Below are 4,577 nucleotides of genomic sequence, written 5' to 3' on the forward strand. Positions count from 1 at the left end.
AATTGGTGTCAGCTTTTTCTCTGAATGTTTGATTAAAAAGCCATTTGGGTCTGGACTTCCTTTTGTTGGTAGTCTTTTAATGACCTGATCAATTTCTTTTGTTATAGGTCTGTTCAAGTTTTCTATTTCACTCTGTTAGTTTAAGTAGGTTGTGCTTTTTTCTAAAAATATATCCATTTCTACTAGAGTCTCAGATTTATTGGATTACAACACTTCATAGTATTGTTATTATCCTTTGTATTTCCATTGTATCTGTTGTGACATCACCCATAAAATTCATGTATGTTATTTGTATCTTCTTAGACTTTTCTTTTATTAGATTTTCCAGTGGTTTGTTGATTTTATAAATCCTTTCTAAGACCCAGCTTTTGTCAAATTGATTCTTACTATTGCTTTTCTGTTTTCTAATTTATTTATTTCTGCTCTAATCTTTATTATTTCTTTTCTTCTGGTGACTATAGGCTTATTTTGGTGGTCTTTTTCTAATTGTTATTGATGTGTTAATGTGTTGATTTTGGTTCTTTCTTCTTTTTGGATGTGTGTGTTTATTGATATAAATTGCCCTCTAAGTACTGCTTTTTGTGTGTCCCAAAGATTTTGGTATGTTGTGTTTTTGTTCTCATTTGCTTCAAGACATTTTTAAATTTCATTTTGTAGTTGTTCTATTACCCAGTAACTTTTAAGCAGGATGTTATTCAGTTTCCATGTATTTGATTTTGTTTCCTTGATCTTCTTATTGTTTTCTAATTTTATAATGTTGTGATCTGAAAAGATGATTTGTAGTATTTTGATGTTTTTAAATTTATTGAGTCTTGTTTTGTGGCTTAACATATGATCTAATCTGGAGAATGTTCCAGGTGCACTGGAAAAGAATATGTACTGTGCTGTTGTTGGGTTGAATGTGCTGTATAATCTATGAGGTCAATTTGTTTGTGTTGTTTAGTTCCTCTGTGTCTTTGTTGAGTTTCTTTTGGTTGTTCTGTCCTTTTTTGAAAGTGGTATATTAAAATCCCCTACTCTTATTGTAGATTTATCTATTTCTTTCTTCAATTCTATTAGTGTTTGATTTATGTATTTTGAGGCTCTTTTTTTTTGGGAGCATAGTTATTTATTATGGTTATGTCCTCTTGTTCAGTTGACCCTTTAATAATGATATAATGTCCTTCCTTGTCTCTTGTGCTGGTTTTTGCCTTAAAGTCTATTTTATCAAAGCTTGATAGTGCCACTCCTATTTGTTTTTTATTGCCATTAACTTAATACATATTTTTCCAACCTTTAATTTTTAATCTATGTTTGTTTTTGTGTGTAAGGTGTGGTGTGTCTCTTTTAGACACCCTATTGAAGGATCTTGCTTTATTACCCATTCTGCTACTCTCTGTCTCTTGACTTGTGCATGTTCAGCATAATTATCAATAGGTATTAATTTATTGTAATAACTTTGCTTTTTTGTTCTGGTGATGCTGGTTTTTTTTGTTATGCATGTTTTCCTGTGCTTTCATATTTTTGTATGCTCTTGTCAATTTCTTCACAGTTTTAATGTTTACAAAATCTTCATGGATTTTCATTTTCTTGATTTGATGTGAAGGTGCATTAAATTTCTTTGAAGTTACTCTGTAATTTATTAATTTCTTCCCCAATTTATGAGTCTGTTTTATCTTGAAATCTACATGACTTCCTTTCCATTTGGTATTCTGTAACTGTTTCCCTGTTTTTGCTTTGCAGTTGTCTTCATTATAGATTAATATCTCTGATTCCATATTTCCCTGTAACTGTTTTGGTATTCTGTAATGTTTCCCTCTTTTTGGTTTACAGTTGTCTTTATTATAGATTAATATCTCTGATTCCATATTTCAGTCTTGTAGTTTTGTTTTACTTGGGATGCTTCTTTATCTGAACTGAATTCTGGATGGTGTTGCTGTGTATGTCAATCTCTCTGGTTGTTGTCTGCTATTGTTGGTTCTTGGTCCAAAGGACTCACTTAATGTGTTTTGTAAAATTGGCTTGATTTTTACCAATTCCTTTAATTTCTGTTTATCTGAAAATGTTCAGATTTTATCAACGTATTTGAGGGACAGTTTTCTGGGTATATGATTCTTGGTTGACAGTTTTTTTTTCTTTCAGAATTTTGTATATATCTCCCTTGTTGCCTGCATGGTTTCTGCTGAGAAATCAGTGTAATTTTAAGGTTTTTCTTTGTAGGTAACATTTTATTTTTCCCAAGCTCTTTCAGGATTCTTTCCTTTTCTTTGGGTTTGGAAAATTTGATTATGAAAAATCTTGGTATTTTTCTTTTGGCATCTATCCTGTTTGGGTTTCATTCAGCTTCTTGAGTAGTTGGCTTCTCGTCTTTTATGATGTTAGGAAATTTTCTTCCAGCAGCTCTTTGCCTATTGTTTCTAGGCTTTTCTTTGTCTCTTCTTGTTCTAGAACTCCAATCACTTGTAGGTTATACAAATTGTCACACATGAATCTTAGGCTTTCTTAGGAATTTTTTCATAATTTTTTCTGATTGTTCTTTTAGTGTACTAGTATTGAGAGATTTATCTTTAAGCTCATTAATTCTGAATTTCATTGATTCACATCTACTATTTTTTTTCTTTCAGTGTATTGTCTATTTAAAATAATCTTAATATTAATCCTTTGGATTTTTGTTTGCAGTTTTTGAACTGTCTCCAATACTGTTTCTTTTTTGTGTAATTGTTTCTGTAGTACTCTTCTCAATTCTTCCTTGTTTTTTCTCTACCTTTCTGTCAATTGTTTGTAAGTACAATTGTAATATCATTCTCCTGAATTCTTTTTCAGGTAGTTCCAATGCTTCTTCTTCCTCAAAAACATTTTCCAGCTTGCCTCGTGGTCATTTGTTTGAGCTACCTCTGTCTTATTTCTTCATGTGAACATAAACTTTCTCCTGCTTTCTAGGCATTGTGTTGTTGTTGTATTGTATTAAGTTGATGAGTATATATATGGGTGTATTCTTAGGTACTTACCAACTGCCTCCTTGTGGGTGTAATCAGGATATGATCTTGTGTACTGTTTTCTGTTTGCTGCTCATCCACTTCAGTTCAGAGTGGATTTAAATGATGCTGGTTGTAGTTGCTGCTACGGTGTATAGCAGCTGGTATTAGCTCTTGCCCAATTGGTGGTGTTATAGAGGGTATGGCTGTGGCTTGGCTGGATGACTGCAATTGCTGTCTCCTGTTGGGTGAGACAAGAAGAAGGAAAACATACCAATGAACCAGCCAAGACAGCGAAAAATGAAAGTCAATGACTTTCTCTCTGCCAGTAAGTGGTGTGCTGCTCTACCTACTGGCCACTTGCCTTCACAGCTAACTGAGAAAGTTCAAGATGGCCATGCTGTTCCCATTGGACTCTCACAGACCACCAGCCTACTTTCCTTCCTCCCCTTTTCTCTACCTCACACATCTGTTCAGCCACCTCTCCTAGTGAGAGCCAGTCCTGGGCTGGTCAGAGTTGACTTTGCAGGTTTGAAGCAGGCCCTGCCTTAGTGGGGTTATTGTATGTCTCTCCTCCTTGTGGCTCACAACCTCTCTTTCCATCTCCAACTGGCTCCAACCACCTGGAAAGCAGGAGATTCCATGGGTATGTACTTTGGTAGAGACCTGCATCACCTCTGGTCTCCAGGGAAATGTGAGGCACCAGAGAAAAGAAAGAAAGTTTAAAAATCTCATCTTTGTCTCTGTGAGTCACAGGTAGGTTTCTGCAACGCGAATATGTTTTCTTGTCTGTAAAACCATTCACAAACTTTCAAGATGACTGCAGCAGGTCCCACTGGCTGCCACAGTTAATCAGTCACCACCTCTGCCCAAGGATATGGAAACTGGACAAGATAGATGCAGAGGATGGTCCTGGAACTCTGACCTTCAGAGGAAGGGATAGAATGTGGATCAAGTGCTTACTTGAAGAAACGGTTGAATAGACACGGCAAGAGAGGTGGTGACTGATGAGCTGCTCCAAGTCTGCAAAATTGACCCCAGTCAGCTCTCACTAGGAGAGGCAGCTGACAGATGGATGAGGTAGAGAAAGGGGGATATGACAAAAAGGTTGCTACTAACTTTGGTGGGTACTTTGTTACGCAATAGGTAAGTGGAACAAACAGTTTTATGAATTTTTGCCTGTAAGGTCTCAGTAAGTGATACTGGATGACAGGCTGGCCCCGTTGTTTAACTGGCCACTGCACTGTCACACAAAGCATAGATGGCTAGCATCAGTTTTAAAGAAGGGAACGCCCAAGCAGTAAAATGGCCTTGCCTTGTCCCTTGGATGCTTCTTGGATGATATTTGGGATCACTGAGACTTCCCCTTCTGTGGACAGTGTAGAGCATGGGCTGCTCCCTCAGCTGGCCAAACGTAGCCTTCTCAGCCATGGTGCCATAACACCAGACCCACTGCCAGCAAATCAGTTCCGACTTATAGTGACCCTGTAGGCCAGACTAGAATGGATCCATAGTGATTCGGAGGCTGTGAATCTGTACAGTAGCCAACTGCCTCATCTCTTTCCCATGGAGTGGCTGATGGGTTCAAACTGCTGACCTTTCAGTTAGCCCAGTGCTTATCCC

At 36.9% G+C, this 4,577-nt stretch overlaps 1 pseudogene; it reads left to right on the forward strand.

Annotated features, from left to right (window-relative positions):
* Positions 1-2,445, forward strand: part of LOC102840131 — a 61,536-nt pseudogene extending 59,091 nt beyond the window's left edge.
* The last annotated feature ends 2,132 nt before the right edge of the window (positions 2,446-4,577 follow it).

The sequence above is a fragment of the Chrysochloris asiatica genome, unplaced genomic scaffold (genome assembly GCF_000296735.1).
Source record: "Chrysochloris asiatica unplaced genomic scaffold, ChrAsi1.0 scaffold00142, whole genome shotgun sequence".
In the NCBI taxonomy this organism is placed as follows: domain Eukaryota; kingdom Metazoa; phylum Chordata; class Mammalia; order Afrosoricida; family Chrysochloridae; genus Chrysochloris; species Chrysochloris asiatica.